The sequence below is a fragment of the Salvia hispanica genome, chromosome 2 (genome assembly GCF_029641045.1).
Source record: "Salvia hispanica isolate PSC_SH4W2 chromosome 2, Shi_PSC_v1, whole genome shotgun sequence".
Taxonomy (NCBI): domain Eukaryota; kingdom Viridiplantae; phylum Streptophyta; class Magnoliopsida; order Lamiales; family Lamiaceae; genus Salvia; species Salvia hispanica.
The window spans coordinates 37,467,432-37,484,476 of record NC_142693.1 but is presented as its reverse complement, the minus strand read 5'-3'; the positions used below and the strand labels follow the sequence as shown (position 1 = coordinate 37,484,476).

The window sequence follows — 17,045 nt, the reverse complement described above, 5'->3', positions numbered from 1 at the left end:
TTCACTTTGACCATAAATGGTAAGTAGGCCACATATTTCACCAATTTATTCTACTCACATTTTATTATAAAATTAATACAATGTATAAATGGGTCTCACACATTTCACTATCTTATCCAACTTATTTTTCTTTGCATTTCTCAAAATTCATACCTAAACCGAATAGAACTTATATTATGGGACTGAAGGAACAACTCAATTCTTTTTTGAGTCAATATATAACTACTGCGCACGACCATCATTGCAACACAATCCACACCTTTCTATATCTCTCTCTCTCTCATCATCCATGGCGCAGCTCCATTTCCTTATGATCCCACTCATGTCACAGAGCCACATAATCCCCCTCACCGACTTCGCCAAATCCCTAGCCCGCCGCGGCGCCCTCGTCTCTATCGTCACCACCCCCCTCAACGCCAAGCGCTACAACTCCACCCTCAACTCCTCCCCCCGAATCCAGCTCATCCCTCTCCACTTCCCCTGCCGGGAAGCCGGCCTCCCTGACGGCTGCGAGAATCTCGACGCCCTCAACTCCCTCGACCTCGCCCGCCAATTCTTCCACGCCTGCAGATTGCTTAAAGCCCCCCTCCACGACCTCATCCGCCGCCTCCACCCTGCCCCTAACTGCATCATCTCCACCAGCGCCATTTCCTGGACGCAGGACCTCGCCGACTCCTTCCGCATCCCCCGCTACGTCTTCGAGACCGTCTCCTGCTTCACTCTTCACTGCTCCAAAAAAATCTCTCAGCTCGTAGACTCTGTTTCCTCCGATTCCGAGCTTTTCCCAGTGCCAAAAATTCCACACAGGGTTCATTTTTCCAGAAATCAGCTGCCACGTATCCCGACCAAGGATTCGGACTCATTTACCGACCCGGATCCGGCTCCACCCCGGGGCACGCTGGTGAACACGTTCCAGGAGCTCGAGCCGTGGTATCTTAAAGCATGCATGGAGGAGAGAGGAAGCGTGTGGAGCGTCGGCCCGGTTTCTCTCTCAAACCGGGAGGCTTCCGAGCGATTCTCGCGAGGAAACGAGGCCTCAATCGACGAGCATTACTGCCTGACATGGCTGGATTCCATGGAAATGAATTCAGTGGTGTATGCCTGTTTCGGGAGCTTGTGCACTTTATCAATTGAGCAGATAATCGAGATAGGTTTAGGGCTGGAAGAGTCTGGCTCTCCTTTCATTTGGATTATCAGGAAGCAGGAGAAGAGTAGTGGAAAAGTGGAGGAGTGGCTGGCGGCGGAGGGGTTCGAGGAGAGGGTGAGGGGGAGGGGGGTGGTGGTGCGGGGATGGGCGCCGCAGGTGATGATCCTGTCGCACCCGTCCGTGGGAGGGTTTCTGACGCATTGTGGATGGAATTCGACTCTGGAGGGAGTTGCGGCGGGCGTGCCTATGATCGCGTGGCCAATGTTTGCGGAGCAGTTTTACAATGAGAAAATGGTGGTGGATGTGTTGGGGATCGGGGTGAGGATTGGAGTTGAGAGCTTCGCGGACAAGCAGGGTTTAGTGAGGCGGGAGCGGGTGAGATCTGCTGTGGTGGAATTGATGGGGGATAGAGGGATGAGAGAGAGAGCTGAGGCGCTTGCGAGAGCGGCGACGGATGCGTATGAAGATGAGGGTTCGTCTTTCTTGTATGTCACGTTGTTTATTGAGGATGTGGTTAGTGCTAATGCAGAAATGGCAGTCAATGTATTAGAGAGTGACTAATCAAATGTACTACTACCTCCGTCCCCAAAAATTTGTCTCACTTTGACCCGGTATGGATTTTAAGAAATGTAATGGAAAGTGAGTTGAAATAGTAAGTGGATTGTGAGTCCTACTTTTATATATTAGTTGTATAATAAAATGTGTAAGAATGAGTTATTAGAATATAAGATCCACTACCATAAATAGAAAAAAGTGAAATGGGATAAATTTTGGAGAACGGACGAAAATGGAAAAATGAGACAAATTTTTCGAGACGTTGGTAGCATGAATTAGCATTGAAACTTGAACGGAAGCATGGTGTATATAGTCTTAACTCGAATACATGTTGGTTGGTTATATGATGAAATAATGTCAAGAAATTAGTGGAACTTGAGTTATACATTCATAAATATTACTAGTGTTGAATCAAATTCATTATTTTTGTTATGACTATTTCTATCTTTTAACATAAAAAAAATCTTTTTAATCTCTCTAACTATTTTATTTGCCTTTATTTCATTCTTTCTTCACTTATCTTTTTTAAATTTTTTTCTATACTTGTCTTATTAAATATTTTCTATACTTGTCTCATTAAATATATTTTTCTCAATTCTCACCTAAAAGAAAAACATCAACTAAAAGTGGGACAGTTAAAGTACTTTTTTTATGATAATAAGTGATAATATATTAGTGAGAGTTAAAGTACTTTTTTTTATTATAATATATTAGTAAAATGAAATTCAAAAATGATTGTTCATTTATCAAAAAAATATATGTAATGGATATTTAATACTACTAGTTAACATTCCTAAATGAGAATATAAATAACTTAAGGCAAATTTAATGCCACATCAAGACAGAGGTATTAAGTTTTGCGGCTGTAAGCTTAAACAACATGATTTTTTTATGGAAGTAAGTGCGTAGGTATATAATTATATGAAACTGATTAATTAAGTTTTGTGGCTGTAGCATGTAGGATCTTATAAAATGTTTTTTTTGTGGAAGTAAGTGCATCGTTGGATGGATCAAGTGATAGTTAAGTGCATCGTTGTATAGTAGATCAAGTGATTGTCTTACAGAAATTAAAGATAAATGATAGTAATGAGATAAAGAAATTTGAAGAATTAGTATTTGCAAGTGCTTAAAAACAGATTCCACAATATTATGTAAGTCGATTGTGTCCACAAAATGACGCTATGGAAGCAATGTGCCTGTCACTTTAATAACCATGGTATGTTACCAACTATTCTCTATTTACGTTATCAATTATTTCCCACAACAAACATATTTTAATTCAGACATTTTTACAAGTTACCCTATAGTAAGATCGTAATTGATGTGAGAGGTTCTAGATTCATAATGAATTCTGAAGTCTGTTCAACTAGAATTGGGCTACCAATAAAAAAAATATAGCCATTAAAAACCAAGACAAGTAGCTCCACACGATATCATTTTCATAGAACATTAAAAGGGCCAATCGTGTGGTGTGTTCTAGAAGGTATGTGCATAGTAGTACCAAACAATCCATATGGCTTTTTCTCTGCACTTTCAGCTGGAGGTTTTAAATAGGAAATTTATAATTTATCATCAGAGTTATTTACTAGGCCAACTACACAGGTTACTATGACTTATTATTAATAAATGTTCATCTAGAATTAATTAAGTTACGAAATTATTTTAATTGGAGAAGAATGAATGATTATGATTTATTATTAATGGACGATTATTCATTTAAGATTAAGTTGTGTGATTTTATCTCATAAATCAAATATATATAATACACGTGAGACATTTCTTTTGGTCACATGTTTTAAAGAGTGAAAACAAATAAAGAAAAAAATAAGAGAGATAAAGAGATAAAATATTTTTTTTTCATAAAAGAAAATAACTCTTTATAATGGAACGACTTAAAAAAAAATATGTCTCACTCGTAATGAGACAAAGAAGTATTTAATCATGGGATATAGTCTTCCAAAGAATGGCTCCGGAATATGTTGTATATGCATGTATAATAAATGTGGTAGTATAATATATTCTAGAATGAGATATTCTGGAGAAGAAATGCTCAAATTCATATATAGTCTTAGTTTTATACCACATATTAGTATATTTAAATATTATATCAGAAGTCTCAATTAATTTTAGGTGGTACACTTTATGATTCGGCGGCCTGCCGTATTTTAAAAATGATATGGCCTTAAAAGTATTTAAAAAAACTCTACAACATTTGAGCAAATTTAAAAATGTGGCATGCGACAAAAGCTCCTTAAAAAATTTTCAAGTGTCTAGAACATCGTCAACATTGTTTGGTCATATTTATGAATTATCAAATTCACTGGATGGATTCATCCTCCTCATCCAATGCATTGTATTTTCTAATATCGATTTTTTATCACACATAGTTGTGATATTTTAGGATGCAAATATCTAACACATATTTAAATACCTTAAGCACGTTATAAACTCCAAAAAACTATATCAAAAATACTAAATAGGATGGAATGGAATGAGGAGGGAATGGAATGGAGATGAGAATGGAATGAAGGTGGGAATCGAATGACAATTTCATTCCATTCTTGTGCTTGGTAAGCACAAGGAATGCAAAAGGAATAGAATTGTTAGTTCTTGATTGATTCCATGCCTATGTTTGATATCCACAAATTAATATAGAAATGGAATGGAACGAAATATGAATAATTAATATGTTGATTCTACCAAAAAAACCACTACACACATTTCACACACTTCACACACTTCACACACTTTACACATTACACACACTTCACACACTTCACACACTACACACACTACACACATTTCACACAAGACACACATTTCAAACACTGCACACACTTCACATATTTCACACACTACACACATTTCACACATTTAACACACTGCACACATTTCACACAATACACACATTTAACACACTGCACACATTTCACACAATACACACATTTAACACACTGCACACAATACACACATTTCACACACTTCACACACTACACACATTTAACACACTACAAACACTACTCACATTTAACACATTTCAAGCATCCTACTTTTGAATTTTTGTACTGTGTAGTGTGTGAAATGTGTGTAGTGTCTGCAGTGTGTGAAATGTGTGAAGTGTGTAGTATGTGAACTGTGTGTAGTGTGTGTAGTGTGTGAAATGTGTGTAGTATATGTAGTGTGTAAAGTATGTGTAGTGTGTGAAATTTGTGTAGTGTGTGAGGTGTGTGTAGTGTGTGAAATGTGTGTAGTGTTAGGATTGGTATACTGAAAAGCATATTTCGAGCATGTTGCACGGATAGAATTGCTTGATATAATAAACTCTCAATCCACTTTTAACCCAAGGTGAGAAGAAGTAATTTTATCGCATTGATATTTGCTTGTACATCTATAAGATGTTTTTCAAACATTTAAATGTATAAGAAGCAAATAACTCTGATTCTTCATAGTAGACTGGTCGTGAACGATGTTCACAGAAGGTGACGCAGTCGGTCCTTTGTAGAAGAGAAATATAATTTCACAACCTAGATAGGCTTTGGCTACCTATCGTGAAAGGTTGCAGTGTCAGTCCACATGTTTCCTTACCTTAGGAAATAAACGACACTGGTGTGGTATAGCACTGAAGGATCTAACAGTGAAATAAGTTTTTCTTGCTATTTATTGAAATATGAGGTCTCGGTGATTGTTATTTCTTAATCATTGTTGATATAACATTGAGCATACGATATTGATTATGCACTACTTTGATTTATCAAAAGGTGCGGATTTTTCGCAATCCAAGAATCCTGATATCTTGGGTAGTGGTGATCAATGTCTAGAGGTGCTAGTATTGTTATTGCATGAATCGTGTGCTGGGTGAGTCCAGCTTGATAATATCCTCAAGAGGTGTTCGAAAAAGGTTTTATTATTCAGAAACCCGGCTGGTTGGAATTTATTCCAGAATAATAAATAAAGATATTGAACTAGACAACTCTTGGAAAATGATATTAATTAATTAAAGTCAAATAGCAGACTTAAATTGATTAATGGATATTTATATCTTTAACACGGGAAATAATAAATTAAAGAGGTAAAGCCTGGATTACTCGTAATTTGGGATTGGACAGACAGTCAATATTATTTTACTGTAGTGGCTGATAATAATATTCTGTCAGACTTGTATTAAATTGGGGCTCAATTTGATTAGTAAAAGTCCAACAGGTTTGGCACAAGTCCAACCTCCATGGATCCCTAATCTGACCCATCATAACTCTATATAAAAGGAGATTAGAAAGGAGATATAGTGAGAATTAACTCTAAAATTTCGTTCCCCTCTCTCTGGAGTGAACGTGATTTTCAGTTCTCTCGAGAACAGAAAATCTGTCTTCTTTCTAATCTAGCCCTTTTTTATTCTGACAAGCTTTGCCCACCCAAAGGTCATAATTTGAGTTAGGGATACTGATTAGAAGGTTTGTGGTTGAGTACTGAAGCTCCGTCTTTTGACTAACGTCGTTTAGACTGTGTGCACAGAAAGGAATGACAAGTCTCCTAGGTCCAGCGAATCCACTAGATTACAGGGTCTAGGAACTCACGGATCGTTGGAAGATCTCGGTCGTCGGACACACAGAATATCGCTTCAAAACCCTCAACCACGTATACTAAAATTAGCACAGGGAAGTAGGGATCTGTCACATCCCGAATTTCCGAACCCTAATTTTAGAGCCCTAGAATTAATTGTTGATGACGTGGAATCGAGAATGCATTTATTTCATGAGATGATATGGTCGATTTGAGTCTAGGGTTTGTGTTGAAAGTTTGAAAAGTCAAACTTATTGATTTAATGATGTGGCATGTGATTTATTAATTTGTGAGATTATGTGGTAAATTAATTATCTAAGGGTGAGTGAGAATATTAGAGAAAATTTCCATAAATACTTGTCACCCTAATTCTTGTAATTTTCGAACCCTAGACCCCCTTTGAAGAGAAATTCTATTTCTTCCGGAATTAATTTAATCCTTGGGATATTTATCCAAATTAAAATCCGAGAGCCAATTATTTCCATATTTTGAAGATGGAAAAATCGAGCCTCTTGTTTAATAGTGATTTTCGAAAATCACTATGTTGGGAAGGAAATATTATTTTGCTTATTTACTTGATCCCTTATTTGATTTCCTTCTATACCTAGAATTTAATTATTCTACCAAATCTTTCCATACTTCAAGAGATCTTGTCTTACTTTATTCTAGTCAATATTTAAAAATCCATGCCTTATTTAAAAGGCATAGGAGGCGCCACTTTTCACTCCAAATTGGGAGAATTCTTATTTTTATTTTGCTCCGTGATATTTTATTCTACTCCGTAAAATATACCAAGACAAAATCTTGGCCATCCTAGAAGCCTAATTTTCGAAAATTTGGAGATTTGCCCTAGGATCTATTTTTGTTAATTCTTCTTCCCTACTTCACAATATTTATTTATTTAATTGTGGAGAATGAGATCTTACCAAATATTCTATTCTAATTACCTAAAGATCTTGTTGAACTCTATAAATAAGAACCAAAACCCCAACCCTAGCCCCCATATTTTCGGCCCCCACCATCCCCTCACTCTCTCAAATTTTCTTCTTCTACTCTCCATTATTTTGCTATCTTTTGGAGAAGAATTGAAGTTTAATCCAAGAACTTTGAAGAATCAAGGCTAATACTTGTTTTCTACCGATCGTTTTTCTCTAAAAGGTATTTTTGTTTAAGAGTTATGCTTGTTCTTCTTCTACTTCTTCTTTTTCTTCTTCTAACCGATTAATCGGTCTTCTTGAACCCTCATGCATCTTGGTTAAGTGAAAGAGGGATAAAAAGGGATGTGGGAACATGTATGTGAGTGTGCGTGCCGTGTGTGTGTGTGTGGCGTGTGTATGTGTGTGCCGTGTGTGTGTGTGTTGTTGTGTTGTGTAGTGTGTGTTTGATGGCTAAATAATCTTGTGTGATAAACATGATCTTGATTAATTAGTAATGATAAGATAAATCGTTGGGAAGAGGGAAAAGTAATGAAACATGCATGAGTAAGAGTAGTATTGAACCTAATTTGTGATATGTGCCTATGTGATTAAAAGGTGAAACTTTGGTTGCGAAGCCGGATAACGGAAAAGCGAAACTACTTGAAAACTAAGCAGTCGAGGTGGGCTTTACTCTAAAAACTCTCTTTTATTTTATCAAAATGTTGTTTGGTGTTATAAGGGTGGTTTAACTGTTATGCCATGCCTATGTTTGTTCTTAATGTGATACTTGATATGCTTATACGAATTCGGGTCTGAGTATGGGCCGCAAGCCCTACCAGGCTGTGTACACGATGGGATCGGGAGCCGTCCTTGCTAGTTGGCCGGTCTCGTGGGCGAAAAGTGTGGCCACACTTTCGTCGCACCATGAAATGATTGTTATTTTGATGAGAAAATGGGGGATTATTTTGACTGACCAGTCTATGAAAATATATTTTGTGATACTCGTGATATTCTCTTATAACTGCTTAAAACTAGAGATCACTTGGTAAGGGTGGCATAACTTATAAAATGTTTTGGCCATGAGCTCACTGAGTATTTCAAAATACTCAGCCCTGCATGTGTTTTCCTTATGTGCAGGTTGAATGATGACGAGCGGTGGTGGGTGTTGAACAGATTAATTAATTAATATGGATATGTTGAACTTCAAGCGTAGTTGTGTCTTCATACATAGCTATTCTTTCTGTTGGTCGTTTTCCGCTGAATCTTGATACTCTTTAGAATTTCTTTTGGGATAATTGCACCTTACCCTTTTCTTGTGGTTTTTATCTTGGATATTTTTGTCGTACTCTTCAGATATTTTGATCATCATTTATGATATCTATCTTCCTTTAAACTTCTAGGTTAAGTTGTTGCATTAAATACTCTGATATTTCTTCCCATTCTTTTGGTTAGTACTCTTTAAATGAAACCCTAGCCTATGTTTACTTCTTTTGAGTCGGTTTTGGGTAGCAGCCGCCGCATTTATTGTACCCTAGGAGGGCGGGCTGTTACAGTTGGTATCAGAGCCTCAGTTCTTTCCGCTCTGGACCCAAGAATCTTTTCAAACTTTAAGTAGTCCGTGTAATCTTTTGTGTAAATGAACTAAATGTGGAAGGCTCAATACTGCAACTCGTCTCGTTCAACCGCAAAGAAAGAGGTACTAGATATTATTGTGACTTGTGCTTGAAACTTGATGCTTTTGGAAATATTGTGAATGGGAAGTGACGCTTTCTGAATGATGATTTGTTGAATATGAGAACTTGTGAAAAGCATGTTTTATGTGCTAGAAATATTATGAATGCGAAGCGATGCTTCTTGAATGATTTGTTGAATGTTACATGAGAACTTGTGAAAATTTGTGAAATGCGAATGTGATCACGTGAGACTATGTCGAAATGTTGCTATGCTTAGACTTGGACTTTTGGACCTAGCATGCTTTAGCTACGATCACAGCGCTTGTACCAACAATAGAAACGTAGAGTGACTAGTATAAGGCCGTTAGAGTATGTGAGAATTCGACGAAACACGAATGGGAAGCGCACGAGTAGTTGTCTTAAGAACGGGAACCTTGGACGCGACGTTACCCTTGTACCGCCATCTTTTGACTTTTACACACTTTCACAGCACCATTTGAGATCGCGCGCTATCTATTCCTTTCCACCTTTGTGACGGTGCTGACTTGTTCCTTTCCCCTTTCGTAGATGGTCCAACCCTATCACGCCCTTATGCGTCGCCGTTACGCTAAGAATAGGAACTTTCCGGTGGAGCGCTATAGAGAGATGGAATGGGACGGAGAGCAGTTCCTTCTGAATTTCGTCACCGACTTCTATGGTCATTGGCTGGATGCCTACGCGTATGGAACTACCCATCACGAGGGAATCATGCGACTTATCCATATACTGCCTTCCCCTTGGAGTGAGTGGACCGCTCAAGCCTCAGTATCCTACACTTGGTTTAGCCCTCCCAAATATACGCCTCGAGGAGACTTCGTCGGCCTAATAGGAGTCTTACTTCTGGCCATGTCTGCCGCCGTTGACGGACCTCCACTCCATCCGCCAATGCAAAGGTACTCGCCAGGTGCAGCACGTCAGATGAAGTATCGCGATGACGAGGAACCGCATGTTGCTCGCGTTCCCCGTAGAAGGACCCTTAGGATGCGCGTTTCGGCCCCTCGAAGGATCATAAGAGAAGCCGAAGAGATGCTTACTTCGATTCCTTCGCCCCTAAGCAACGAGAAGAAGGACGAGGAGACGGGAACGTTCGAGAGAGGAAAGAGTTCGAACGCGGAGAGTGTCGGAGAGTCGGGAGAACCCTAAGAGGACGAGGGCGGAGATGTCTAGTGCCCGAATAGAAATTTTGTTTTTCCCTTTCCTCATGTTTTTGAATTCTAGAACTTCTAATTATGCCGTTATTTTCTTCCGCGATCGTATCGCTCTTTTCCATTCATTGTACCAAGACCTTTTGGGATCACTTTTTGAAATTTAATGGGGAATTCGTACCTTTCAATCTATTACATGGCAATGGAGCCGTCTTCACTCTTTTCTACCCTTATCGCGTGAATATACTTGCTGGTTCTCTTATCTTCCAAGTGTTTTCCACCATATGGTGCAACCTTATTATGTCCTATGTTTTCTTAACAACTGCTATTGTGTGGTCTTCCTTTGGACCCTGCTTGTGAATGAATTAAAAAAAAAAAAAATTCTTTTCTTTCTTTCAAAGTACCCTATCACCATCTTGAGATTTTAAATTAAGTGCGCTAACAATTCGAGTGTGATAAATCAGAATGCCGCCTAGACGCAACGTGAGGAACGAGGAACCTACCTCCCAGGCTTCGGTAGAAGAAAGTGTGACGCAACCAAGACCGCCGTCACCACCACCACCACCTCCACGAGTAGATAGGGAAGTCGTGAAGCTTTTCCTTGACCAAAAGCCTCCTACCTTCGCTGGAATGGGTGAACCTGCGAAAGCTGAAACTTGGATACGTGCCTTAGAACGCATCTTCAAGACCTTAGTGTGCAACGATGCGGAGAAGATGATCTGTGTGACGCATCAGCTGATCGGATCCGCTGACTTTTGGTGGGATACCAAGCTAAAGACCATGCCCCAGGATCGCATAGACGAGATGACTTGGGAAGAATTCAAGACTGAGGTTTACGACAAGTACGTACCCAAGAGCTACCGCAAGGCAAAAGCCGCCGAGTTTCACAACCTCACCCAGGGACGTCTGTCCGTAGCCGAGTATGACCGTGCACTTTGTGACATGACCCGCTACGCGCCGGAACAGACCGATACTGATGAGAAGCTGACTGATAAGTTTCATGAGGGCCTTAGGCACGAGATTAGGATGGCGTTGGCAGTTCGCGGAACCCTTACGTACGCCGAGGCATTGGCCCTCGCACTAGATGTAGAGGCAGCGATGCCGAAAGAGAGGAGCGCGGGGAACACCGCAATGACATTACCCCCGCCACGTCCTAACCATGATAAGAGGAGATGGGAGGAGAGTAGGATTCCCTATGACAACAAGCGATTGAAGCGTGCAGTGTGTTTGTTTGCTTTGTCTCTTCCTAGTGCTTGTAAAATTATCAAGCCTCCTAGATCCAGCGAATCGACTAGATCGCAGGGTCTAGGAACTCGCGGAACTGGAGAATTTCGGTCGTTGGATACTAAAATTTAGCACAGGGAAGTAGGGATCGATCCCACAGAGATGGATGCGTAATGATTATGCATAGAGATCTGGAAACTATTTTTTTTGGTTTGGCTGCTGCCACGCATTTTTTTGGGTTGAGGAAATTAAACTAGGTTTGGAAATGAACTCTGCTATGCTAACAGCTAAATCTAGGCAGAAATGAATATTGCATGAAAACTACGACTAGACAATCACTAGATCTAAAGACTCGTAACTAATTTACCTAGACCAGGGAATTTAAAATGCAAGTGGGACCCAAAGCTGAAAAAGTAATACGGAAGAAAAGAAAAGCTGCAGAATAACTAACTAAAGCATCAACTGAAAAATGACTTCATCTTCTCCGATGGACTCGCAAGAACACTCGGTAAATTTAATTGGATGCGATTCAGAAACAAACAATCAGATTCAAAACAGGCAGGTGACATACGAAAAGATAACAGAAAAATCTACGCCACTAGACGAAGCCAAACAGAAACAGAGCATAACACTTGAAATTCATGCACAAATCTATCTCCCCTGCTCAGATCCAAAACTCGGATGCTAAATCCACTCCGGATCCAAGCATCCGACACAAAACTCCAACCAAAAACAGCTCCATAACAATAGATTTGGATTCTCCACAGATCAACAACAACAATTACAGATCAACAATCAAACTCCCAGATCAAACACTATGTCGACAGAGAAAATAGCTCAACATAAATCAACTCCAAAACAGAGGAAATGAAACCAACAGAAATGCATAGGAAATTAAGCAACATCAACAGCAGATTCGACTCCCGAAAGTGAAGTTCGAAACAAGAAACAACAAACTGAAATTAAAATGATTGTATCTTCGCCCTCACGCGGACGGTGTTACGTCGGAACTACTGAACTCAAAAACGACCCCCTTAACCACCCCGAATTCCCATTTCCAAGTGTGTGTGTGTGTGCTAAGAGTGAGCAAAAAAACAAAAACGTCCTCTATTTCGTGCTGCATACTCCTCCATTTATAGGCGTTGAGGTGGGGCCCAGCGAGGTAGAGATAGACCTTGTTGCCCTCAGCTATTAACTCCCTTCCTCTAGCCTTCTTTTCCTTCAGTTTTGATCAATTTCTGCTCTGTTCCTCGCTAGACTGTTTCCTCCAGTATCTCCTGGATCTAGCGCTTTATCACACACCTGGCTTAATCAAACATGTTAGACCCAGCAGAAATGTGATGCTTTTCACTATATAACCAATGCATGAAATTAGCCTTATCAAACTGCTCACACTTAAACCATACTTGTCCTCAAGTATAAAGACAAGAGAAAAGAATAAGGCGAATTTCAAAGCATGGTTATCCCTTGACCGACTCTACAGACACTAAACAGACTCCTAGACCTAGACACAACTGGCACAATTTTTAGACACTAAAATGAAAACACATAAACACATAAAACGAAAACACATAAACACATATGCATGAACTGGCTTCAACTTTTAGGCAACCGTCCCCACAAGATTAAGGTCAATCCAACAGGCTGCACTCCTCCAAATAGGCCCTTCCCCTTCCTCTACCTAGCCAATCTGTCAGTTCGTCAAGATGGCCTTTTACTTCCCCAATTGTTGGATTCACTCGATCACTCATTCCTCACCAGGGATGTTAGGACCAATTCTCTCTTAAGTCATCGCCATACCACTGAAGCGTCAGGTTATGAGAATTTTCTCCTTCTAACTTCCCCCCCTTTTTTTTTCTTTCCTGGACTTCGTCCAGCTTATACCTCCTTAATTTCCTGGACTTCGTCCAGCTTATACCTCCTTAATTATACTTCTTGATTTACCTCCTCTGGACTTCGTCCAGCTTATCCCTCCAGATTATCATTTATTTTATTATCTCCTCCCTAAATTCTTCTCCTTCAGCATTCAGTGGCAGCCCATTTACATGTGTTAGCTCGAAGTTATTAAAGGCTTATAACTCGCTTTTAAAGTAGGGCTTCACAACTGAGTAAGTAAAGGCGTTCTCTATCGTTCTCGCTTCACTCAGATTGGCTCGGCTTGTTAAAGAAAAAGGCTTCTAAGTTGGAATACCTGCTATTTTCAATTACTCTCACTAAGGGAATCCTGCCATATTATATTCACTGGTTCATGCGACTCAAACAACTAGACCTAACGACTCCTATATCAAAATTACATTGACTCCTCTCCCCCTCCCACTTCACTCAAGCTTGGCCTCAAGCCGTCGTCGTGAAGGGGAAATAGAGAGATCAATGCAAAACAAGCAGACAAAACTTCTCACACTTAGACCGAGCATCGGGCTAAGTGGGAGAAGATAAAACAACACAGAAAAAACAAAACAACTTCTCACACTTAGACCGAGCATCGGGCTAAGTGGGAGAAAAGAAAACAGAACAGAAAACAGACAAACAAAATGTAAAAGGAAAAAAAAAGTAAATGTTACTTGGTCATGGGGTGGTGTTCACTTCTGGGGCTGGCTCCCTCGGGAGCCAGAATGTGGTGGGATTCCGGGGCGGGTCATTTTCACCTTCTTCTTTGCTGGCTGATCCAGCTCTTCCTCTGCTTGTCCTGTCTGGGTGGGTACCGACTTCATCACTTGGGGCTTTGATTTGGGTGGGACTGGAACTTGCTTGGGAACGGTCGGAGTGGTCATCTGCTGGAGTGACTTGACTTGACCCAGGAGTTGCCTTCGTCTGGGTCAAGGGGAGTGTTTGCTGCATCCACTTCAACATCCTCATGGAGAGCTCCACTGCCTCCGCCACTCGTTCACTTTGTTTGGCCCATTTCACGGCCAAATCCTCCACATTGTCCCTCAGGACCTTCGCTTCCTCCCGATTCCCCTTCAATTCCTTCCTGATCCCGCCGAGTTCCTTTACCATCTCCTTCCTCAGCAACTGCATCTCCTTTTTCACTTCCTGGACTTCCTTCCGTAGCTCCTCAATCTCTTCACTGGGCATGGTCTCCTCGGCTTCCTCAGGCTCTGCAGTCCCCTTATCTCCTAATGAGTAGAAAAGGGTCTCGGCACCTCGAGTTTGTAACAACCCCTTGTTGAAAAAATAATCAACACTGAAAACCTCCGGGGGGTCGCACATAACTATCAGAGGAGCGGATTTGGCGATTTTCACATCAATATTCCGTTGGAGGTAGGCGCCGAGAAGGTGGCATGTGTACATATGGCGCGCAGGGTTGCTTGTCATTTGGTGGCAAGCCTGAGCCAACCAATATCCGAGGTGCACCTTTATGCCCTTTGCCATGCACCTTTATGCCCTTTGCTGTTCCCATCAAATTGTAGCTTATGAAGGTCTGAGCAAAACGGAGGATGCAGTTTTCGATGTGGGATGCCTTGGAATAACTGGATTTGAACGCTCCAGCCTTGGGGTGGGTGATCAGGTCCCATGCCGTTTGCACCTTAAAGCCCGGCGTGTTTTTGGGTGCGCCAATCATCCTCTCATTCCATTCTCCTTCATCGTCCTCTGCCTGTGTGAACAATCCCATTCGCAGTGACCACTCTCGGATGCTCATCTCATACTCTTCGTTGAAAAGCCGGAACGTTATGGAGTCAGCGTCCAGATCAGTAGTATTTTTCAAACGAAAAGTGGAGAAAAACTCCCTTGCCAGATCCACCGGCACCCTTTCTTGGCTGTGTCGCAGTAGCCACTCGAATCCTATCGAGGAGATGCAGGCGCGGAACTCCTTGTCACACGCGATCATCTTAAGCTCCCTCGAGCTATACTGCTTCCCGGATTTGGTCATCTTCCCGATACCACACCTTTCCTTGTACACCGCGGCCCTTTTTTGATCGTCAAACTGTCTCATCGCTTCCAGTAGTTTCTTCGTCAGCCAGACTTCCGGACGTCCAGGAATAGGTACTCCTTCAGCGTCTTCTGATTCATAGTCGGATTCAGGGGCAGGCTCGTCTTGTTCCTCGGTTGAGGGAACGTCAGCCTCTGAGGAAAGGGTATCCTCAACCTCCTTGACAGAGGGAGCTTTCCTAGACCGTGTAGACATAGTTGCCGTGCCCTTCCCTTTTCTTGCCTTTTCTTTCGCCAGGCGACGCTCTTCCGCTTCCGTCCCTTGCCCAGGGGACTCATTTTTCCCTGTATCGACTAAGTCGTCTACTTCATCAAGTAGACTTCTCCTGGCCCGTCTCCTTTCTGTCCTCCTGTCCTCTTGGGGTTCGTCTGCATCCTGGTCGTCTACCAGGTCCACAATCAACTTCATTCCTGCATCCACGTCCTCTGGTACTTCAGCCATCTGCAGATCTGCGTCTGCAAAAAGTTTTTCAGGGGTTTCCCCCTCACCATCCACCATCGGGGTTGTCCCCTCAATATAAACGGGGTCCTCCCCCCTGACATCACTCGGGGTTGCCCCCTCTTCCATGGCTTCAGAGGTTGAGACTCTGAATTCAGCCGGACTAGCCACAGCAAGGGTTCCCCCCTCCACACCGTCATCACCCTCAGATTTAGGGTTTCCGTCACCATGCAACTCTGTTTCATCCACCTTCCCGCCGTTCGTTGGTCCACCCTCTTCGTCGCCCGCCTCCTGCGAAGCGGTCTCTGCATTTTGTGGTTCAGAGTTCGGCTCTCTCGCTTCTTCTTGAGGCAATTCTTCTTGAAAACTTGAGGGTTCGGCCGCCGAATCCTCTGGAATCGACGTTGGTGGAGTGGCCGCCGCAGATGTCATCAAATTAGCAGAAAAGAGGGCATATACTTCTTTTGCCTTCTCGACGCTCCCCAATTTTTGCGTCAATTCGGCTAACAAAGTTGGGTCGTACTCCGCTTGCTGCGAACTTCCGGTGGGCTTGGCTGATTCCATCGCTGTAGATCTGAAATTAGACAAGAATTTGGTCGATTTTGGGTTAGGGTTTGTATTTTTTTTAGAGAGAGAGAGAATGACAGTAGAGAGAAGGGAGAACAAATTCAGGTTGAGTATGTGGAGAGAGAAACGACGCTTCGCCCCCTTTAACTGAAAAGGTGATGCGGTTGCAGACGTGACGTCAGTACCCGTACACCTTCCATAAATATCGGTGATTTGAATTTCAAATTATTATTTTCCCTCCTTGATCTTTTCCTTCATGCTTTCCTTCCCTCATTGATTTCCCTGACCGTGACCCTACACTAAGAAAAGAATGAAGACGCCAAACTCCTTGGTCAAGATTAGAGTACAAGATATAAATTCCCCTTGGAGTCTGGTGCTTCGAAAATGTTTTTGGGAGATTAAAATTTTTACTTTGTTTGGATTTTCTTAAGGTTTCCGAAAGCAATTAAACTATTTACAATTTATCTTTGAGTATTCTCGAAATCCCCTGGTTCAGTATGTAAAAACATAAACATTTTCCTTGACCCAGGAGTTTATCGAGAATACTTCCTTGCCTGACTAGGCGACAACCGAGAGTGCACGTAGTGGCATTTCCTCCACCACGCACAACTCAGAATTATCCCTATAGACTTTCAATCTATGACCATTAACAAGAAAAGGAACAGAGTTAGAGGCACTTCCCTGGATTTCCACTGCTCCGTTTGCGCGGAGGCTAACGATGGTATATGGGCCAATCCACTTAGACTTCAACTTTCCTGGCATCAGCTTGAGCCGGGATTGGAAAAGAAGCACCTTCTGTCCAACATGGAGTTCCTTGACCCGGAGATTCCTATCATGCCATAGCTTCGTCCT

General features: G+C 41.6%; 1 pseudogene; it reads left to right on the top strand.

Moving 5' to 3' along the window:
- Positions 1-239: 239 nt before the first annotated feature.
- Positions 240-1,828, top strand: LOC125202527 (UDP-glycosyltransferase 73C6 pseudogene; annotated as a pseudogene).
- The last annotated feature ends 15,217 nt before the right edge of the window (positions 1,829-17,045 follow it).